The sequence below is a fragment of the Panicum virgatum genome, chromosome 5N (genome assembly GCF_016808335.1).
Source record: "Panicum virgatum strain AP13 chromosome 5N, P.virgatum_v5, whole genome shotgun sequence".
Taxonomy (NCBI): domain Eukaryota; kingdom Viridiplantae; phylum Streptophyta; class Magnoliopsida; order Poales; family Poaceae; genus Panicum; species Panicum virgatum.
Window position 1 is genome coordinate 44,026,664 of NC_053149.1, and position 23,949 is coordinate 44,050,612.

General features: G+C 47.5%; 1 long non-coding RNA gene and 1 other non-coding gene across 2 annotated transcripts; both read left to right on the top strand.

The window, feature by feature from the left end:
- Nucleotides 1-3,143: 3,143 nt before the first annotated feature.
- On the top strand, nucleotides 3,144-5,343 carry LOC120672043. The gene is made up of 3 exons (XR_005673941.1): nucleotides 3,144-3,448; nucleotides 3,551-3,678; nucleotides 5,287-5,343. It is a non-coding gene; the product is annotated as an uncharacterized LOC120672043 (long non-coding RNA).
- Nucleotides 5,344-16,376: 11,033 nt separating this feature from the next.
- Nucleotides 16,377-16,483, top strand: LOC120677028. The gene has a single exon (XR_005676093.1). It is a non-coding gene; the product is annotated as a small nucleolar RNA R71 (small nucleolar RNA).
- The last annotated feature ends 7,466 nt before the right edge of the window (nucleotides 16,484-23,949 follow it).

Sequence of the window (23,949 nt, forward strand, 5' to 3'; positions counted from 1 at the left end):
TTTGACTGCTGTTATGGTTTCCTTTGTATCAACTAGACTGAAAAGAAAAACCCCTGAACCTGATACACCCCTGCCTGACCCTGCTGCACTTGCACTGATTCGGGATGAGAATGAGTAGCATAGACTAAGGACACTTAAAATGATTTACCACTCCACTAACACAGAGTGCATATCCATGATTAGGATGAAAAGAGCTCCTTTTTTGAGTTGGTTAAAACATTTAGGGAGAGGAGTTTGGTCACTGATAGGGAGGGGGTGTCTGTAGAGGAGCAGGTGGCCATGTTCTTGCATGTTGTCGGGCACAACCAAAGATACAGAGTTGTCCACCATTCTTTTAGGAGGTCCATCCAAACTGTGCACAAACACTTCCACCTGGTTTTGTATGCTGTTGGTGAGCTTAGGAGTGAATTGATCAAACCTCCTAGCACATCCACTCACCCAAAGATCCTTGGAAGCCCAAGGTGGAATCCATACCTAAAGGTAAATCTGTACCTTGAATTCATAAGTTCAAAACCACATGGCCAAATAACTTACAGCTTGCATTTTAGGACTGCATTGGCTTCATAGATGGGACACATTTCCTGGCAAGGGTGCCAAGTCGCAGCCAACAAGTTTTCAGGGGTAGGAAAAAAGACCCCACTCAAAATGTCATGGTAGCTGTGAATTGTGACCTTCTATTCACTTATGTCCTTGCTGGTTGGGAGGGTTCTGCCCATGATGCAACTGTCTTGGCAGATTCCATTGCGAGGGATGATGGGTTCACATTGCCTGAAGGTAATTGCACAAACCACAAACTCAATGTTCGATTCACTAGCCAATGCCACACACACTCACAGTATATGTCCAATTGTAAGTAAATTCTACTTGGTAGATGCTGGGTATGCATGCAAGCCTGGGCTGCTACCACCCTACAGGGGAGTGAGGTACCATTTGTTTGAGTATGGTCCCAGGAACAGACCCTCCAATGCCAGGGAGCTCTTCAACCTAAGGCACTCTTCACTTAGAGTGACTGTGGAGAGGGCTATAGGTGCACTGAAGCTGAGGTTTAGGATCTTGGACAACAAGCCCTTCCACAAGTACAGGACACAAGTTAAGCTAGTTGTAGCTTGTGCAATTTTACACAACTGGATCCTAGTCTTTGACATTGATGAAGTAGTGCCAACTAAGGCTGGTTTCACTGGTGCACCACCAGAACCACTTGACTTGCCACCTGCACATCTTGACCAAGACTCCATTGACATGGCTGCAAAGAGGGATGCCATATGTGATGCAATGTGGGCTAGGAGGGGAAACAATAGGATTTGAGACCATGTAGGGCCATAGGAGCATTTGGCTGAGGACCTTCTTAGCCAAGAACTACTTCATGTAGTTGGTGACCCTTACTGGTATGCCTGGAAAGGAGGGGGTTGAGTGTTGAGATGTATAGTTCCTCCACCCCCCCTCACCAACCTTCTCTTCTTTTGACAACAGCTGGTATTAGTTGGCTGTAGAGCTTTTGTGCAGTTAGGATGATGTAGTGACACCTGACTTTTGGTTAGCTTTTGCTGGGAGGTTGGCTAACTATAGACAGCATTTGTGTGAGAGAAACACTATTTGAGCCCTTAGCTGTTGGGCTGGACAACTTGCTGTATAACCTCATTGTAGTCTCTGTTGGTTACTTCTATTTGCATCTAGACTTATTACTTGTTTGCATTTCTGTTACCTCCATATTTGATCTTATCTGGTTTGCTTGTCTTGGTGGTACTTGTGGGAATTTAATGGCCTATGATGCAAAAATATACATGAGGTGGATGCCATTTGCCTTTGTTTACATGTTGTTCTTGTGTTTGATCTTGAATGTTGAGATGCCCAGGCCAGATCCTATTGAGATGTTACTCCTTTTCTGCTAAGAAGTTCCTCTATTTCTTTTGGCTCTTTGTTTCATCTTTTATGATGCTTTATCCCTTGGTTTTGAGGGCATCCACCAATGAGTTGAATGAGCAAATCCACCACAATACAAAAGCTGAGGCCAATTTTTTTTTCATGAAACCTATTATGTAAGAAATTCTGTTACAAAGATGATTATATGATGTTAATGATGTTGTACCTGTATTGTTTACATCTCCCTCTATTGATTAAGATCAAATTTGTGTATGCTTATGTTGGGCCAGGCTCATCTCAGCCACCCTGCCAAACAGGATCTGGCCTGGGCAGTTGGTGGCGGTTGGGCTGTGAGCCCGATGGGGTGTAGCAGCGCAAATAGGCGCAGGTGGCTGGCCAGGGACAGGCCTAACCAGGCTTGGACCATTTGGACTGGCCAGACCGTGCGCGTCCAGGGTCGCAAACTGTAACACCCTAACTTAATCTTCCTAGTTAATAATAAATTTAATTGGTTTTATATAATTTTCTAGGATTTAATTTGCTTAGCCTTGCATTTATAATTTATTTTGCTTCATAAAGTAATTAAAATTTATTTTAGGATCAACGTGCTTGTGCATTCATGCTGGTGCATATGTTGTTTATTTTGGTTGAGTGCTAGGGAGTTTGAATTCAAATTTGTTTGAATTCAAACTAGTTTGTGTGAGTTTGCAAAAGAAAAGGAAATAAAAAAAAAGAAAACACAAAACCCCAACCGGACCCAAACCAGCCCAGGCAGCCCAGCAGCCCAGCGTTTCCCTCTCCCTTCGGCCCGAACCCCACGGCCCAGCACCTTTCGCGCCGGCCCGCGGTGCGCTGGCCCAGCAGCGCCGGCCCACCTCTCCAGCCCGGCCCAGCGCAGCGGCCCAGCCTCCCTCTTCCCCCGCGGCCCAGCAAACCGCGGAGGCCCAGCGGAGCGCGCACCATTCCCGCACCCCGCCTCGCCTGTGCCGCGGCGCGCTCGCCCGACCCCCCTTCTCTCTCTGACGCCACGGTCCCACCCGTCGGCGCCCTCCCCTTACCTTCCATCCTCTTCCCCGCGCCGTCCGCCCGAACTCGCCGCCGCGTTTCCCTCCTTCCCCGCGCGAACCCCGCGTGCCCGGGCCTTCCTCCTCCCCCCTTAATTAGCGCCCGAGCCATTCCTCTCTTCCTATCCCTCAACCCCCAGCACGCGATGCCCCTGCGAGGCGCTCGGCAACCCAATGCGTGACCCCGGCCAGTGCTCCCCGACGGCGACGCGACGGCTCCCCGCTGCAGCTTCCCTTAGTGTGGCGCCCCTTTCCTCGGCGTTGATGCACGGGTGCCATCCCTCCTGACTGCCACCGGTCTCCTTGTTTCCCTTGGTGAGCACGTCCTCTAGCAGAGCATCTTCGATTTCTATAGTCCGCCCTCAATTCCTCTGCTCGTTCCTGCAGGCCATCCCACCATCTCCTTGGAGCCCAGCAAGTGCTCGACGAAATGCCCCACCACGACAGCAGCACAAGACATATCCCTGCCCATGCCCAAGCTGCAACCTGGGCACCCACCAAGTGTTTAGGATTATGCTCCAAAGGTGACTCCGCGATCTCTTTGTCAATTTGACTCATGTCCCTGTAAAGTGCACAACCTTACTCATTTTGGGTGTTGTGGTGTCTATTGCCATGTCGATGACCAGCTTGGTGAGATGACAACCATGACCTTGGACTGAATCGCGAGCCCGAGCTCGATGCTGATCGTCATGGCGATGCCCCTTCACGGCGCCAACTCGTTTCGGCATCAACTCTCTTCCTGCCACAGCCCTCGGTGAGAACCCCGACCTTGCTATCCTGTGATGTCGGCCTTCGAGCCGATGAAACTAGTGCCTGTGATGTTCGGCCTTTGTGGCATGATCTTCCTGTGAACGCCGTTGCCATCGAGCCGATGAGCCTTCTCTTATGCACATGCCTGTCCAGCCTTCGTGCCACTTTTATTTGCAGGGCACGTTATCCTTGTGCTATCACAGTATGCCCCTGGCACACATGCCTTGGACATACTCGTGTAGCACACACACCTCTAATTTATTCTCCTATGGCATGCACGAGCCGTGAGTTATCGCTCGGTATAGATGTTATGCTGCCGAAATTTCTAACTTTACTACTACACTAGATCATATGCACGATCAGTCTCTCTGGCTACTACGGGCTGCACTCGTAGCATCGCCAATGCTCTTAATCTAGTCAACTCGTTCAGTTCATACATGGCCATGAGCTCTCGCTCGCCACGGCCATTGCTTGTCACACATTTAATCAGACATTCGCGTTTGCGCACGGCCTCGAGCTCTAGCTTGCCTCGGCTGTGACTGTCATTTCCATTTCATTTCTAGCTTACACCTGACAACCTGGCATCGAGCGACTACTTGCTTGTGCCATAGCTCGTACTCCTACCATCATCTTTCTGCTTTTCTAAACGCGACCAGCGGTTTCCTCGCATGGCTTCTCGTGTAGGAGAATTAACCTAAGGGGTTCTCAGCCACTGGTTCAGTATCACTAATTGGGCTCAGATCTGGATTCTATCCAGCCCTTTATGGTTGATCTCGACCCGGCTATCCCCCTCATGCCTTTCTTTCCCTCTATTTTTTTTTTCTCTCTCCAAGCTCGCTGTTGCCGCTGCTTTTGGTAGTCGAGCAGTCATGAGGGCCTTGCTTGCTGGGTAGCCCCTCTGCCCATGCTAGTCACGCACACCAGGTGCATCACCCTGCATGCTTTTGTCCATATAGGCAAGCAAGACTACATGCATGTGAACATGCCTAACTAGAACAGCCGGCTCGAATCATTCACATCGAGTTCATTTTCTTTCCACCAATATTTGGTTCGTTCATGCGTATTCATTTATTTAATCAATTTGTTTTCTTTTCATTCAACTTCAGCACTAGTCCATCAATCCTGATTCATACCCTTGAATTTCTCCCAAACATCTTGTGGTATTATTTTTAATATCATTTCATTGTTAAGTTTTATGTGGACACTACCGATTGATGTCATATTAATAATTAGCTTCATATCGCTTTCATAGTATAGTATTTAATTACCAAATTATTACTATGCCACTGCACTGCAATATTAAGTTAAATTATTAAAGTGATATACTACTCTCTTGTGTATACATATCTTTCTAATGATTTATCCTTGTATCATCATCTCAAGTGCGATATCTAAAACATTCTCCTTGTCCGATGAGATTTACCTAAGCCTATCTTCCTCATTTTAAGTTTGAATTTAATGTTTCTTGTGCTCTTGTGATCTTAACCTCGAGCCTCATTCTTTAGTGCGTTCCTTTATAGCTTTCTCGTGTTTGATGTTTGTTCTTAGTTTTTGCTCTTGTTTGTATGTATGTGTATATGTGGACTTGTTTTGGCGTTGCGATCGTGAGTAGACGTTGAACTACCGGAGAAGCCCCAGTACCAGTACCAGGAGCAGCCGTCTTCGGAGCAGTTTGAGCAGCAGCCAGAGCAGTACGAGGAAGGCAAGTATAACATGAACAACCCATCACTTTTAAATACATTTTCATACTGCATTTTAATACTGTATGCCTTTAAGGATTTCCTAGCCAGTTTATATCCTTTAAATATACCCTTGGGTTGCATTTTTGGTTAGTTGTGCTAGGTTGCTGCGCTATAACACACTTTGGTCCTTTTTAATTAAATTGATTAATGGTTTACTTGAACTTAATTCTGAGAGTGGCCCTCTGTGTGGATGAGTGGCTCACGTCTCGTTAAAAGATGTTTTTGTAGAAACATGGTTTAGGGGGCCAGCACGGTGCTTAGTGCTTGGTTGGCCACTCTCCATAAGGACCGGTTCATAGAGCGACAACCTGGGACAACAGCGCTACCACAAGGCTAGAATGGGATAGACTTGGCGTAATAATTAGATCTTTTTGGTTTGGAGTAACTTACCTGCGGGGCAAGAGTAGTAAGCTTCAATGGTCCCTGCTCCTCCGGCTTGGTCTGTGCTTGGATTGCGCTCCTGTGCTTGTACCCCTGGAGGTGGGCCCCATCGTCGCCGACCTAACTCTCGCGGTTACGCCTTACCAACGAGATTCTTTGTAAAGGCCTCGTAGTGAGTCGCTAGTCATCTCACCTAAGGAAGTGTGATGAACCTCTGGCGTAGCTCACGACTTGTGGGTAAAGATGTGCAACCTCTGCAGAGTGTAAAACTGGTATACTAGCCGTGCTCACGGTTATGAGCGGCCCAGATCCTCCTTTTGATTAGTGGAGTTATCTCCTTCCGACGAGGGAGGTGCTTCTCGGGGTTACCTTGGTGGCTTGGTTTCAGTTTGGTTCTCAGTAGTAACATGTTTAAACTTGATTAATTACTATGTAACTGGGTTAATGGTAATTCATCAACTCGTAGTAAATAGCTTTAATAAAATTTTGCCAACACTTAAAAGCTAATGCAGTTGAGTCAGCCAGCCTAGAGCCTCATAGTTTGTGTTATACTTGTTGAGTACAAGTTGTGTACTCACCCTTGCCTCTTCTCTACTTTTTCCTCTTGGCTATGCCACTGCTGCTCAGTTCCTGCCGACACGAGGGAGTTCGTCCAGCGCTACCAGGACTACGAGGACTTCTAGGTGCTTCGCCTCCCAGTCGACGTCCCTGTGGCGCCCTGCTTCAGCTTCGGAGAGCTTTTATCATATTTTTTGTACTTCGCTTCCGCTGTATCAGACATTTTGTCATTATTGTAATAAATAACATTCGTATTTCGATTTATTATATCTTATTCGTGATATGTGCTGTGATATACTGTTCATTCTGTTGTATATACGTGTGACTTGATCCTGGCACGTATATGATTGCTCGGTTTATGTTCTTTTATAAACCGGGTGTTACACAAACACGTAGAAAATTCCCGTACCACGAACAAGCATGTGATATGGTGTGTGTACGTGTACATATGAGTTCATGTGTATGTGCCGTGTTTTCTAAAAAAAGAAGGCAGATAGTTTAAGAGGAAATTTTTATCCACCGTTTGGTCTATAGGATTATTAGCCAGTCTATGAAAGTTAAATGCATCATTTTCTCGAGAGAAAAAAAGCGGCATCGTTAATATATTGCCATTTGCCCATGTTTTCGTACCTTTTCCAACCGGAACGTACAACATCGCAGTCGCAGCATTATATTATCTTCTTCTCTAGCGTGAGTTGACACTTGAAAGGGGCTAAATGAAGATTATTTTCTGTGAATACTGCGCTCACAAGGAAATGGCCAAACTGATGGGAAATGAACAGTGGTAAAAAAGCTTAAAAAGGGCAGAATTAGGCCCATACTTTCTCGGGCTTTTTGAATTGATGGGTTTAGTCGGGGCCGGATAGCTTGCACAGGGAAGGGGCGTTAGCCCATTAGCTCTCGTCACAATGCTATTGGGCCTAGCTTCATTCCGTATCTGTAGCAATGGACTGTTGTTAAGAAGTGTTGAACTTTTCCTTTTATTTCACAAAAATGACAATATTCTGCAGAAACAATACCACTCCATAGACTCCGTTTTTTCTTTTTCTTTGGAAATAATCCTTTAGAAATAACTTGGTTTAATCCTAGGTAGAGTGCTCCATGATGATGCATGCACACGCATACAAATTCAGCACATATTAGTCAGATCACTTCGCGCGTGCAGGGGCACAAGTAGTTGTCCCTGGAGCTTCTCGGAGACATCAGGACCAAGGAGGGACGGCGCGCTTAATGAAGTCGACGCCATTGCTAGGTTGATGAAGTAGATGTGTTTGGGAATAAGTTGGCTCTGACTACAATGTGAGAATAGCGTAACGTGGATAGCCGAACTCGGCATTGCCACGGCTCCATGTATACTCCCGAAATCAAGGAGTCTGTGTTTATTACATCATGTTGTACTCGGTTACAACAAAAACCTATCCGAGTACAACTCTAGTTTCTAGGGGTGCGTTTGGTTCATGGGCTCCAGCGAGCCAGCCTTAGTTTTTTACCTAGTCCAGCCCAAGCCTGTGTAGGCCAGGCCAACCCCCCCTCTGTTTGGTTCGCTTTGTTTCGTTGGCTGGGTAAGGCCGGATTGTGTTTGGTAGCCTGCTTAGCCGCCTGGCCTGCATCGGTGGAGAAAGAAGGCATGTGTTTGGTTTTGCTTGGCCACATTGTTGGGCTCACCTGCTGCCCCGAATCGGTGACTTCACCGTCGCTTGCAGCGATGGACTATTTCATCTCACCCTCTAACCCTAGAGGCGACTTTCGTCTCATTCACCGCAATCGCACTCCCCACTCGGCCTATCTTCTTCCTCAGCGCCCTGTGCGGAAGCCATGGCCGGCGGGCAGCGTGGAGAGTAGCGCCGGCACGGGTTTCCAGCAGAGCGCATTTCGTCTCCGTCATCTCGTTGCTCGTTATCCCTTTCATCTCGCAGGCAGGCATCTCCTTCCGCTCACCGAAGTCCAAGCCCATCGAGGTCCGAAGAGGTTAGTTCTCGAGCTCCTACTCAAGAGCAGACCGACCCCTTCGATTGTGGGCCGGGGCACCACTGTGTGAGGTGCGAGCGGTACATTCGCCGCTGGGGGGCGAATCGGCAGGAGGGCAGTAGCAGTGCCGCGAGGGCGCCATATCAGGGGTTTGGTGGATGCAGCGCTCCCTCATCCCCCCACACGCTCGATCCAATTCGCAGGTCGGTGAAGGTGATGCCGGCCACAACGCATCTGGCAACCGCTCTACTGGTCCTACAACGAACCATTCATCACCATTGACTACAACGAACCATTCATCACCATGGACTCCAGTTAGTGTTCATCTCTCATTAATGCTGCCATGGTTTATGCATTCGTTGTTGAGGGTGACATCAATTGGTGTTGCAATAGTTTTTCTTATGATAAATATGTTTTTTTTCTTTGCCTCTGGTAGACATCCTCTGTTAGTGTAGTTCCTGACGGAATGGAGGATGACACTTGGGGTGGTGTGAACCATGAGTCCTTAGTCAGGTGCCGCCATGGCAAACACCCAAGGCGCAAGTTTTGCTGGGAAGGCAAGCATACTGGCCGATTGTTGGTGTCTCTTATGCTCAATCTGAATAGGTATTCTGCAAGCGCACAGAATTCACCGATGTAGCACTTCACCTTGGAGTATTCTAGGGTATCGTGAAAATCCTCAGGGAAGCACCATGGTAAAGTGTATCGTAAATTGTAGTGACAACCTTTACTGATATTATCGACCGACTAATTCAGCAGGGGTAAGCCAGATAACTGATGAGATAAATGGCCAATCTATGACCGTGCGACACACAGGAGATTCTATACCTTGGAGAGGTGGCAGTTGGGAGGACAACGAGCGAGAAAGGACTCCTGAAACACTTCTAATCTACTGAGCTAGCCTCAATAGAACTAATCTAAGCTTCTAACTTGATGTCGAAACCAGGAGCTTACTTCGGCGGCCTAAGCAAAGGGCGCAGACAGGAGTGAGAAGGGGCCAAACATACTTTTGGCAATCCTACTGCTATGAAAACACCCGAATATGGTGGACTACGAGGGATAGACATGGCTGTCACCACTTGCCGCCTACCACTGCGGTACCATGGGGTGGAACACACTTTGTAGCTAGCACTGAGTCAGACACCACATCTGCTCTCGGTACTAGGATTTCTCTTGAGGCCTTCAAGAGAAATCTCCCTCAACCTAGTGAACTAACTTGAGTTACACTAGTACGGGCGAGAAAACCCGTAAAACTAACTCCGACAAACAAGGAAGGTAACTTAAACTGAACTAGCGGTAAAACTTACTCCCATAGACAAGTATGAGTACTTGAGAAGATAAAACTTGCAAAAAGTAAAGCTGACTCAAGTAAATAAAGAAGATAACTTATATTAAAAATAGTCAAATGAAAAGATACAAGAGCTTTACCGAGCTCCGATGACGACTCCGGATCACCGAGACAAGCTTGACTCGACTCTAACTCCCAACTACTAACCTACTCTAGACTTGAGAAGAGAGAATTGCTCCTTGAGTGTGTGTTTACAAGTGAAGGGGAGAGTGCTATTTATAGGCTTCCAAGGTCGGTAGAAGGCAGGTAATTCCGTTAGCGCCAGGTGCACGCAACTGTAGAGGCGGTGCTTAACTTCCACGCGAAGCCGGGAGCCGAGAGGCTGCAAGGTGGGGCTGGACGGCCCAACCTAGGCCGGCCGGCCTAGGATTGTGCCACCTGGCCACCGACCTTCTGTGGGTGGCCTCTGATCCCTCCTAGACGTCGGTGCTTCGGGTATTTTCCTCAGATACTAGAATCTTAGGCCGGGCGGCCCGGGGGAGACCGGGCGGCCTGGTCCCGGGGCCTCTCAGCCCTCCATTTCGCCGACGTTGCAAATCAACACTCCACATTGCCTCTGGGATGGGTGGTTTCCTCATTTGATGATCTTGGCACTGGTATGTGGGTCTTTGGGTTGGTCCTTGTGCCTTCCGGGTCCACCGACAGGATATGAAATGTTCGCCTTGTTCTGGAACCTTATGATATGTCATATTGCTCCAGTAAAATTATTGGACCCATGTATGTGGAGGTGTTAGGCCGGTCGGCACGGAATGTGCCGGGCGGCTGGGGTTTTCTCTGATTTCGACCATCTTTGGACAGTGGATTCCTAGAAACACAACTCATCTAAAACTTGTGGAACTTATTAGAATCAAAATAAAACATGCATGGAACATAGTGCAAAACTCAATTTATTCCCGAGAAGTTGACGGTCAGAACGTGAAATAATGGCCGTCAACATCCCCCCAAGCCTAAACTTTCGCTCGTCCTCGAGCAAAGCTTAATACTGAGGCTTGGTGGATCAGGAGTTGCGTCAATATTTGCCCTCTGCAGGTACCCTGTGCACAGTATATTATTCTATCCATATGTACTTCGAGTAAGTTGGCTCATATCTATATGTTTTGAATGATGGGGCTTATTTCACATTTCATCCCTTGTCTTGAGCGGTTGGAGGACTGAACAACCTTCACCGGAATGTTTTCCTACTTTCCCTGTTCAGGTTCGTTCTCGAAGTATTTCTTAGGTATGCATATGATTAAAGTTCCCTGAAGGTACTCTCAATCGCTCAAGGTGTGTGATCCTCACCAAGGTCGAAACTTGACCAACTTCTTCCTAATCTAAGGCTGATATCTGGAGTTATGGGTAGGAAGAGTGTGACATACCTTGATTACTTGTGTTGCCGAGCCGAAGAGTGGTTCGCAAGAGGTAGGTACTTGATCAAATTCCAATCTTATGGAATCACAAATGTTCAGGGGAGAGGGAGAAATGGACTCGCACTTTGGAAATGTTTTTGGGGTCATTTTATTGAACTCCTCTTTTGCATTATTTTTGCTAAGGATCATGGGCACTTCTTATTTCCTCTTTTTTTAAAAGAAGATAACCTCATGTCCTTCTTGAATTCAGCATTTTTCAGAGGGAACAATTGAAAGAATTTTTGACCCTTTTTGGAAGTGGATAGGCACACAGTGGAGATTTTGGGCTGAGTTGTGGTGGAATTGTCTGGTGGTAGTGGATGACAATACCCGGAGTAGGTAATTGTCGTACCAGATGTTTTGAGGCTAGCAATGAAATGGATACGTAAAGAAGAAAGACCGGCAGATGACAAGTACCTTTCCTCAAGCGAACTCACCATTCGACAAAGCTCAAAGTAAATCAAGATAGCCTATAGTAGCTCATGTATGAAAATATCATTATGGCTCTGGATGGGACATGTAAACCAACAGAGAAACCTTTTATCATATTTTAATATTACTCCAAGAATTTCTCTTACTGAGGTAGACAATTTTAATTCCAATGTAGGCCATCTCAAATACCACAACAACTTAGACTTAGAAATCATATTAAATGCTCCCACACAAATAGATTAATTGTGTCTATTATGTGCCAACTAGCTCTAGTACTAGATGAGTAAAAAGCTATAAACAGGGCACATGCAAAGCTCAAACAGAGCAACTATTCATCATTTCCAAGATAAGAGTTTGCACGGATTTCCACACATTTATTCTAAGCATGGCAATTCTCTCTCTTTTTCTCTCTCTTTTTTTTAAACTAAGTTGAACGGAACGAGCGGGTATGACGACTTACCTGGGCACGGATGATCTCCCCCCAAGCTTCAACGAAGCTCGGGGCTACTGGTCTGGCTGCGACGGGGGTAGTACGCACCATGGTGCCAATCATAGGACATGGAGGATATCATCCCCCAACTCTCCTATGTGAGACTGGTGTTGTGATCGAGGCTGTGTCCCAACTCCTCCTGTCGTAACTCTAAGGCGCCCAATCGGGCAGTGAGGCCTGATAACTCCCGTGTGAGCAGGTTGCCATACTCAAAGCATACTGACGCAGATGGGCCAACCTGCGGGCCATGGGAGGTGCCCATGCCTGAGGGGTAGTAAAACCCCTGGCCGTGCCCATACCCCGTGCTACCCTTAGGCTGGTACGAGGGCTGGCCACCCTGGTCGTAAAACCCGTAAGCCTCGTCGAAGCTCATGTGAGTGGTGTCTGGGTGAGGCTATGCTGAGGCATCTGGTGAGGGTGCAGCGTATGATGGTCCGGCTTCCTGAGAAGAATGGGCCTGCCGTGAAGCTCCTGGCTGGCGGGAAGGTCCTGCCTAGCGGGATGTGCCTGCCTAACAGGAGACTCCTGGCTGCCGTGATGTGCCACCCTCGGCCAACTGTGCATCACGCCGAGTTCTACCACATGTCATAGGACCAGCTGTGCGGTGGAGTGCTGGCTCTTTCTTTTCCATCTGGAGGGTAAGACGCTTCACGGAGTAGAGCGAGAGTTTCGGGCATGGCAGCTCGAACTCTCTCTCATACCCTGGATAGCACATGAAGACTGAGTTCCCGGGACCTTCACGCATCATGTGCGTGTGAACAAAGTGGTCCAGACCAATGAAGGTTCGGTACTCATCCGTCGCGGGCAGATATATGACTTGTGCATTTTCCAAAACACCGACATACCGCGTAATGCGGGTGACCAGTGAGGTTATGTCGATGGGAGATTTGCACGTGATCATTTTCTACCAATGTACGACCATGCCCATGACAGGTGAGTAGCGAATCTTCTTTGCCATAACATAAAGGCACATGAGCTCCGAGGAACTACATAGCCTGAGGTCTGCTCGAGAAAATACTACCATGGCTAGGTACTTGGCTAGGATTCTCAGAGTTGGATTATGGATGGATACTATGCTGTTCTTACTACTCACAGGTTCATCTGAGATTTCATTCCACCAAGCACTACTGTCATATTCAAGATCATCTATTAATGCATTAGCTTCTAATAGGCATTTCTTACTGAAGCCTAGTGCATTACTAAAGTCTCTGGGTAGCATTTCAAAGAACTCGTTGAAAAAGCGGAAGTGGATTTTAGTTTCTTTTCCAATGGTTTCGACATGAAGTGTAGACAGGAATTCCATGGTGAGAAGGTGCGAACCTGGTTCGGTGATGTCGGCGAAGCGTGACCATCCCACAGCGGTGAACGCGCGGTTCATGTCCTGGCGGAGTCCCGTCATCATGAGAAATTCTGTATCGAACCGCTTGGCATGGCCGTACGGCTGCTTCTTCAACAGCTCGAGGGCATCCCGCTCATAATCAGTCCGGACGATGATCTGATCGACCGACGTCAGAACTCTGATTTTGAGATGGGGCCTCGGGACTACTGGAGAGGTAGGGGCTTCCACCTCTTCTTCCTGGGATCGTGACGGTCGGCGGACAGAGTCCACCGACATGTCATCCCGGGAGCCTGATGACGCTCGCGAACTTCGGGATCGGGATGACGAGCCTAGCTTCTTCACCTTGCCTTTGATGTTCCCCCCATAGTGACATGAGTCCTGCAAAAGATTAGTACAGAGAATATGCAAGGAAAAATAATCGGAGGGGATCAGTGGTTAGTCGTTCTTGTGGGGATCAGTCCACCACAAACGTTCTTCATTCAGAGCTTGATTATTCTACTGGAAATATTTTTGTGGTTTTCATTTTTTAGGAGAGGGTAAACACTAATTTTATTGAATTACTACCGAGCTAATCTCAGCACTACTAATATTTTTGTGGGGCTTAGCACTTGAGTTACTTGGATGAATTAACTTCTAAAAGCTTCAAGCAAGAAAACTCAGACGGGAGAAGAGAGAACTTTAGTACGGAGGAGTTTTCTGCATACTCGAGCTGAGGGTGCAGGGAGCGACTCACCTTCATCGGCTTTTATAGCCGGGCGCAGGAGGCAGGCCGGCCGGCCTGTGCACGGCGGCGAGCGCACCACGGCCTCGGTCTACTGCCTCTAGAGCTACTGGTGATCGTGCTTGAGTGGGCGAAGACGGGACATGGGTGGTGGAGGCAGGCCGGCCGGCTGTGATGAGTGCCACTCGATCCCGCGCCATTCATTCTGCCTTTCCCTCTTTTCCTTTGCTTCGCATGAACTCCAAGTCATGTGGTTCCTTATGCCCCCTGACCAAAGGAGACAAGGTGGGGCCGGCCGGCCTACACTTTGGCTGAATCTTTTTTTATATGCAAAGTAACAAAATTTGATGCAAAACAAAAATTTAAATTTTAGTTTGGAAAAGTAAACATGCCATGACTTTAGGAAAGAAAGTTTATGCATGGAGTTTCAAACTATCCTATATGCAAATGCAAGGAATGGATAGATACCATGGTTCTCATGGCGATAGTTCAGGTTTTGAGTCCGGAGCGGGACTCTCCACACCTCGGGTTCTGTTGTCATCGCTGGATGGAGTTCCAGAGGAAGACACTTTTCTCCGCCATTCCTTCTTGGTGGCGGGCTTTGTTTTGATCGCTTTCGCCTCCGATTCCTCAAATTCTCTACAAAGGATTCGTCATCTTGCGTTCCTGTAGTTATGCACTCTGAGTTCCCTGTCGATTCTTAGTCGTTCCAAGAGCTCGGCAAGGATATCGATGGTGGGTGTTGATGGCTTCTCCTGCTCTTTCTCGGATTTCTTCCGGTTGAATGCTTTGACCTGGGAACATTGTTCGAGCTTCGGTCGGAAGGCGAACCTCTCTATCTGCCCATTGATGTTGAGCTGAATTTCTCTGGCTCCGACATCAATGTGTGCATTTGCGGTACTCAAGAACGGCCTTCCTAGAATGAGGGGCGTCTTGGCGTCGACTTCCATATCGAGGACGACGAAGTCAACAGGAATAAAGAAGTTCCGGATTTTAACTGAAATGTTCTCCGCAATTCCCGCAAGGTAACAGACCATCTGGTCCGCTAGCTGCAAGCACATAGCAGTAGGGGCAAGCTCATGATAGTTTAGTTTATCGTAAACTACATTGGGCATGACGCTGACGCTTGCTCCCAGATCACATAGAGCGTGTGAGAAATGCTGACTCCCGATTGAACATGTGATTGTGGGGCATCCTGGATCTTTCTTCTTCTCCAGGAGAGGATCGAGTATAGCTGCGCTACACTCCTCTGTGAGTTGCACGACCTCAGTGGTGGGCAGGCTTCTCTTGTTACCAAGTATATCTTTGATGTACTTGGCATAGGTTGGTACCTGCATAGCGTCGAGAAGTGGTATATTGACATACAACTTCTGTATTACCTTGACGAACTTGTCGAATTGCTCGTCGGCCACCGGCTTCCTCATCCGTTCCGGAAACGGTAATGCAGTAGTGTCATGAAACTCCCGTGAAGTTCTCGGGGGTTCCACGGTTTCCTCCTGGGCAGCAGTTGTGTTGGACTCTTCTGCCGCCTCCTGATCTTCATCTGCAACAGAGGTATTGCTGGCGGGTACGGCTTTCCGCCGATATCCTGCATCTTTAGGGTATGGTGGTTCTTGCGTGGACTTACTTGTCCGCGTAGTTACCGCACTAACATTTTCTTTCGGTGGAACTTCCGGTTGCCTAGGAAGTTTTCCCGAATTATTGTTAGGACAAGATGAGGCTAGTTGAGCAACCTGAGTTTCTATCATTTTGTTGAAGCTCAACTGGTTTTTAATAACAGAGTTTGTGCCCTCTAGTTGTTCGGCCAAAGACTCCAAAATTTTATCATTAGCAAGGAATTTCTTACTAATATTGTCATTAATTTGTTTCTGGCCATAAACTAGGTCCTTTAAGAAAGGCTAAAAATTATTATTAAAGTTCATACCTTATTGCTGACTGAAGGGGAGGTTGGGTTTGGAATTCCAACCTTGCTGAGGATGGAAGCCTGAGTTGTTGGAGTTGTTCGCTCCAACGAAGTGAGCTTCCTCCTGAGTGGTTGGGCAAGAGTTGCCCATGTGTCTAGTTTCTCCATAAATCTCGCATGTCATGCAAGAATCCATAACTTGGTTAGCCTCCTGGCGCGAAGACTCCAGTCTTTTCATGAGAAGGTCCATCTTGGTAGCGAGCATATCGATACTGTCGATATGATGAACTCCCTTGCGGGGCTGTTGCTGCCTTTCTCCTTTCCAACTCTGGTTGGAAGCAATCTTCTCTACCACCTGATGCTGTATCGATGTGGTTCTGAGCTGGTGTGTTCAAGCCATTGAAGAAACTCTGAATAATCAGCCATTCCTCCATGCCGTGGTGGGGGCATGCTGCAATGTACTCCTGTAATCTCTCCCAAGCCTCCAGAATGGCTTCATTCGGGAGCTGTTGAAATCCAGAGATTTTGCCACGGAGGGCGTTGGTTTTGCTCACCGGGAAGTACTTCGTCAGGAATGCATTGGAGCAAGCTTCCCATGTGATGAAGTCTGCTTTGTTGGTGTAAAACCACGTCTTCGCCTTGCCTAGCAAGGAGAATGGGAATAGTCGAAGACGGACGTTATCATCATGGTACCTCTGGGTTGATGGTTTGCTCACTTCCAAGAAATTTTGAAGGTGAGCGTTGGCATCCTCCGATGCCTTCCCACAGAATGGACTCGCTTGAACCATGTTCACCAGTCCCGACTTGAGCTCAAAGCCATCATTGTCTTGGTCATTGTTCAGTCCAGTAGGAATGTGGCTGCTGGATGGGGCTGAGTACTGCCTGAGAGTCTTGGCCATGGGTGGTGCTGAGACTGACAAACGAGGATTCCAAGTGGGTTTCTTCTGGGGTGGGACGACGCGGCGTCTCACAATTCACCTAATTCTCTGAGGATTAGGATCGAAGTTGGATGGTAGATCAAAACCGGTCATGCACTGCTCTGCATCGAATAAACGAGAGAGAGAGAAAGAGCAATGGTAAGCCCGCTAAAATTAGTGGTGATAGAATAATAAGGTTTTCCACTTAATTATACGATAACTTTAGCCAATTGCTTCCCCGGCAACGGCGCCAGAAATGCTTGTTGGTGTCTCTTATGCTCAATCTGAATAGGTATTCTACAAGCGCACAAAATTCACCGCTGTAGCACTTCACCTTGGAGTATTCCAGGGTATCGTGAAAATCCTCAGGGAAGCACTATGGTAAAGTGTATCGTAAATTGTAGTGACAACCTTTATTGATATTATCGACCGGCTAATTCAGCAGGGGTAAGCCAGATAACTGATGAGAAAAATGGCCAAGCTATGACCGTGCGACACACAGGAGATTCTATACCGTGGAGAGGTGGCAGCTGGGAGGACAACGAGCGAGAAAGGACTCCTGAAATACTTCTAAACTACTGAGCTAGCCTCAATAGAACTAATCGAAGCTTCTAACTTGATGTCGGAACCAGGAGCTTACTTCGGCGGCGTAACCGAAGGGCGCAGACAGGGGTGAGAAGGGGCCCGACATACTTTTGGCAATCCTACTGCTATGAAAACACCCGAACATGGTGGTCTATGAGGGACGGACAAGGCTGTCACCACTTGCCGCCTACCACTGCGGTACCGTGGGGTGGAACACACTTTATAGCTAGCACTGAGTCAGACACCACGTCTGCTCTTAGTACTAGGATTTCTCTTGAGGCCTTCAAGAGAAATCCCCCTCAACCTAGTGAACTAACTTGAGTTACACTAGTACGGGTGAGAAAACCCGTAAGACTAACTCCGACAAACAAGGAAGGTAACTTAAACTGAACTAGCGGTAAAACTTACTCCCGCAGACAAGTATGAGTACTTGAGAAGATAAAACTTGCGGAAAGTAAAGCTGACTCAAGTAAATAAAGAAGATAACTTATATTAAAAATAGTCAAATGAAAAGATACAAGAGCTTTACCGAGCTCCGATGACGACTCCGGATCCCCGAGTCAAGCTCGACTCGACTCTAACTCCCAACTACTAACCTACTCTAGACTTGAGAAGAGAGAATTGCTCCTTGAGTGTGTGTTTACAAGTGAAGGGGAGAGTGCATTTATAGGCTTCCAAGGTCGGTAGAAGGCCGGTAATTCCGTTAGCGCCATTTGCACGCAACTGTAGAGGCATTGCTTAACTTCCACGCGAAGCCGGGAGCCGAGAGGCTGCAAGGTGGGGCCGGGCGGCCCAACCTAGGCCGGCCGACCTAGGATTGTGCCACCTGGCCACTGACCTTCTGTGGGTGGCCTCTGATCCCTCCTGGACATCGGTGCTTCGGGTATTTTCCTTAGATACTGGAATCTTAGGCCGGGCGGCCTGGTCCCGGGGCCTCTCAGCCCTCCGTTTCGCCGACGTTGCAAATCAACACTCCACATTGCCTCTGGGATGGGTGGTTTCCTCATTTGATAATCTTGGCACTGGTATGTGGGTCTTTGGGTTGGTCCTTGGGCCTTCCGGGTCCACCGATAGGATATGAAATGTTCGCCTTGTTCTGGAACCTTATGAACATGTCATATTGCTCCAGTAAAATTATTGGACCCATGTATGTGGAGGTGTCTGGCCAGTCGGCACGGAATGTGCTGGGCGGCCGGGGTTTTCTCTGATTTCGACCATCTTTGGACAGTGGATTCCTGCAAACACAACTCATCCAAAACTTTTGGAACTTATTAGAATCAAAATAAAACATGCATGGAACATAGTGCAAAACTCAATTTATTCCTGAGAAGTTGACGGTCAGAACGTGAGATAATGGCCGTCAACACCGACGCTTCTTGTGCTGTCCGTTGGAGGTGAGGCTTTGGTTCAACATATTAATTAGGAACGTGCTCATGTGACTAGAAATGTACATTTAGGTTAATAATTTCCATGATGTACTTTCTCACAACTTGCAATATATGCAGGACAAGTCGAAGAGGTGTCGTTTTCTGCACTGGATGTTGGAAGAATGGACTCCAAGAGCCCAGCAGGTCATTCGGACCCTCTGGGATATGGTTGATCAATTTATGGAAAAGGCAGATCGCAACTAAGTAGACATGATGGCAGAAAGGGCTTTAAAGAATGAGACCTTGGAAGAAAAGGAGGCTCTCCAAGGACAGAAGGAAGATTTGGAATTGGAGAAGCTGGAGATTTTAAGGCAGAAGGAGGTGCTTCAAAATGAGAAGGAAGAGGTGGTCATGCTGTGCAGGTTTTCTCAGTCTTGCTACTGTGCATTGCAAGCCATAGTTAGGAATGAACTTGGGGAGAAGAAGAGGATATGGATGGTGGTAGTGTGCTTGGTTGGGGCTTTGGTTGCCATGTTGTTTGGTGTTGTGCTGAAGATGAAGTGATGGTCACTGCTCGGAGGGCATATTTTGGTAGGAACTTTTGCTTGCTTTTTTGCTGAAGATGAAGTGGTGTAATCAGCTAGTAAATGTGGTGTCACATGCTTCCTAGTATTGCTGTTGCAAAATGGAAGATGATGCTCTCAGTTGCCTGCAAGGCATGCTTTTGTAAAATGGATGGTTGTAGTGTGCTTGATGTAAGAATAATGAAAAGTTGCCTATGATCTGTGTAATGCGACTGATTTTCATGACATCTTTTACCAATGAATGTTCAATTACTGGGAATGTAGAGTCATGTTAACTGAAAGTAGTTGTAGACATCAAAGTACATGAAAATATCCTTAGATAAGCTGGTACATCATACAGGCAGATACATTTGTTGCCTGATTACCATTGAACTACTTGAACCACATGGAAATGAGACAAACGACAAGGGCCAAAGCCTGCACTAGGATTATCAAATCTTTATAATTTCTTGGCTCTTCTTGCTTCACACCCTCTGCTGTGATTGCTGTAATGTAATGCTGATGGTGCTTTGCCTCATTTCCACTTGCACCATGGAATGACTGAAATGAACGCAATGCTTCTTCTAGTGTCTGAAACTTTTGGTAACTGGAGTGGCTCAAGCCTGAGACTTGTGCTTTGCATGTTGGCCAGTCACTGAACACTCCAGTCTTCCTCCCAACAAAAACGACGTACCAAGCCATTGCAACCTAGCAATGTCACACATTTATGCATCACATTAGTTTAACATTCCACACCCACATATTGGGCAACATGGCTGACTGCACAACTATTAAGGAGGCATACACAGTGTTTATGTATGCAACATGCAACATGCATAATATGCATACAAAGTGTTCATGTATGCAGGTATGCATGCATCCCTAGCAGATTACTATTACAACATTATAGATGGTCTGAAATGAAATGCAACAGATTACAAGGCTATCACTCATGCTCTCTGTTGTTCACTCATCTTGTTAGATGGTCAAAAAATCATGTGGTCATCTTGTTAGATTCCACCCATGTCAAAAAAGGCAGTCAGACTAACTGGACCTCACTCAGCAACTCAGCCATAGAAGCTGGTACTCATCAGGTGGGCTGTCAGCCAGCACTCTTTGTCCACCTCATCCATCTCCAAGAAACCTTCAGCAACTCCCTTGTTCATCATGAGGAAGTTCAGGCAGTGCATTAGTGCCTCATTGCTGAAGTTTTTACAACCCATGACAGCCTTGTAGATACCTGGAGTGCCTTCTCTGATGGCTTCAGCGAAACCTTCCACAGCCTTTGTCAGCCCACCAAAAAGACTACATTCATCTTCAGTCAACCCCCTCTTCCTCTTTCCAAGAAGATGATTCTTCTTTGGGTCAGTTGACACAGGCACTTGGGTACCATTGGAAGGTGTTGGTGCTTCCTGGTCCAGATCAATTGTATCATGCTCCAGTGGCTCTCCAAGTGGTTCACTTGAGCCCATGGCAAACCGCCCAGTTTCCACACCACTGCCAAAGATGATTTGCATTGGCATGTAGTTGACCAGATGGGTGTTAAGGAACTATGCATCCTTGGGATGATCCTATAGAGGAACAGAGAGTTAGTGCTCATACATAACAAATAATAATAAGATAACAACATGTGTACAGTGCACCCAAAACTAACCTTCACATGTCCTGCATAGTGTTCATCAGACAGAGTAATCATGAAGTTCTGTTCATCCTAGTTTGAGCCACTGAGGTCCTTCAACTTGCAGATCTTAACCCATCTAGCCCTCCATTTCCTAAGATGGTTGTACACCTGGTTCCAGTCACTTTAACATTGGCAAACTCAGACAGGTTTCTAGCAACAACATTTAGGTGCACTTCCTTGAAGCCTTTGTCAGTTTTCAAACCTTCACCTACAAGATCAGCAAAACGGCGCAAGATAAAGCCAGACATGGCAGAGGTCCATGTCAGCCTAGCATGGCCAGCATTCCCTTGACCATCATTCCCATCAGCCCCACCCAGCACTTCCACGTCAGCACCCAGCCCGAGGTCAACGTTGTCACCCAAGTTAGCCATCCCTAAAAGGTTATCAAATGCAGCTTATACCAATCAAACATGGAGTACATGAACATGCCAAGTAAAATGGCACTAAGAACAATGAATCAGCTATGAAAATACACAACACATCATACTTCATCATTGCTTAATAAAATGCCTAAGTAGTGACCATCTGTTCAAGTCATCATACATAAGTACTACAGTACAAAGCACCACACAATTGTCCATTACTTAATTAATTATTACAAATACTTGTAGGAGGATCAGTTCCTTATTCCTGCCCTGTTTGCCCACATCTGGTCTGCCCATGCATCAATTTTTGCAGCCCAGGATCCATTGTCCACCTCAACATCATTAGGAACTAATTCATCATGAGGATTAGGTTCCCAGCTGGATTCGGTTGGTACATGTTCATCAAGACCATGTCTCAGTATCCAGTTGTGCAGGATACAACATGCCAACACTAGTTTTACCTGACTGCGATAGGGATGAAAAGGTTTGTTGTCAAGGATCTTAAGCCTATTTTTTAAGGAACCAAAGGCTCTCTCTACAGTTACTATGAGAGATGAATGTCTCAGATTGAACAGCTCCCTTGCATTTTGTGGGCTCCTAGTGCCATACTCTCTCAAATGGTATCTAGTGGCTCGGTATGGAGGTAGGAATCCAAGCCTGCAAGCATATCCAGCATCTACAAGGTAGAATTTTCCTAAAAATGGGAGGAGAAAGATATATCAGAAGCTTAGTATTTGTGTGGCCAGATAATATTGCATTGGATTGTGTTTTACCTTGAGGAACCTTAAGACCATCAGGCCTCTGTAAGGCATCAGTAAAAATGAGTGCATCATGAGCCAACCCCTCCCACCCAGCAAGGACGTAGGTGAACCTCAGGTCAAAATCTACAGCAGCTAGCACATTTTGGGTAGTGGTATGCTTCCTCCCTAGAAATGCAGCCCTATGTTTGGCTGGAACCCTTGCTAAAACATGTGTGCCGTCAATGGCACCAATACAGTCCTACATAAGTTATTTAAGAGTAGTTTAGATTAATGGCTGAGGTACATAATACATTTTAAAGTTTCCAATTTCCTAGTATCTACTCTCACCTTGAAGTAAGGATGCCATCAGTGGCTGTTCTGTATTTTGATTGGGACAGCAGACGAAGGAGGCAAAATCATCTCATTTCTAAGCTCTCCAACTGCATATAACACTTCCTAAAAGTGCCTGCTAGTGGTTTCAGTGGACCTTCTATACGTGAGCTTGATACAGGAAAACCTTTGGTTGTGGCCTACTATATGTAAGAACATGGAGACCTGTTCCTCAATGTTGCAATGGATGGTGTCCTTAAGCAAGCCCCTACTGCGGAATAGGTCATAAAACTGAAAGATAGGTGTCGGTGTCTAGACCCGGCGGCCCGGCACCAACTAGTGAAATGCTGCGTGATCCCTCACCCTGGATGGTTGATGCAAGAGGTAACACAGGAACGCACGGGTTTATCCTGGTTCCAGCCGTGGGGCCATACGTCCAGCAAAGAGGTGTGCGAGTGCACTGTACTATCTTGCACTGGGGGTGCCTGTAGTAGGGGTACAAGTGAGGCGAGAGAGGGAGGAAGACTCCCAAGTCTCTGCTAGATGATTGAGGCGAGTGCCAATATCGGAGTTCAGGAGAGCGTGCATGCTCTGCGAGTTGTGCTGAGTGTGTTGATGAGACCAGATTGGATCGAGAAGACAGAGCCCGCCTCCTTTTATAGACACAAAGAGGGGTGGTGTACATGTACGGGAGGGGGGACAAGTCGTCGTTCTTCCCCGAATCGGGGGTGTGCAGTGACTAACTACTGTAGAAAGTACAATGTGCCGTACTGGAGAGTGACGCGCCGGGCGTGGCGGTCGTCCTGGGAGTCGTCCTTGGTCTTGCGGAGATCGCACCGGCGTCCTGGCAGCTCCAGCGGGCGGCATGGTGGTCGCTGTAGAGGGTACCGTCCTCTGCGCTCGACATGGCGGTGTTCCGAGGGTCCTGTAGGTGGGGGTCATGACCTGGTCAAGGCTAGGGCCACGCCCGAGGGTCGTGTCCATGCCGTTCAAGGGCTCTATGGAGGGGAAAGTACGAGGGAAGGACGGGGAGTTGGCAGCACAGTGGCTGGTGCAGCGCCGAGCACGTCTCGCATAGTGTCGCAGGTTCCCATAGTGGCGCCACAGCACCGGGGGTGGCTGTGCAGTGACCGGAGTTGGTGGATAGGACTCCGGTCACAGCCACTGTGCGGAGTGGTGGCCTGACGCCGTCTGACCTGGGCGCTGTAGAGGAGTGGTTAGCATTCAATGCTTCCGTACGGAGGGCGGGTGAGCGGATGGCCGTTTGTCCTTTTCGCCGAGGGGTGGCCTCGAGCGAGGCGGAGTCGTCCCGTTCTCCCGAGGGTAGGCTCGCTACCCTCGAGCAAGGCGGAGATGCGGGATACTGTCGAGGGTCTCGGCGGGGAGCCCTCGAGCGTGGCGGAGATTGCCCCGCGGGTTCGAGGGGGTTCGAATGGGCCGTACTGTGTACATGGGCC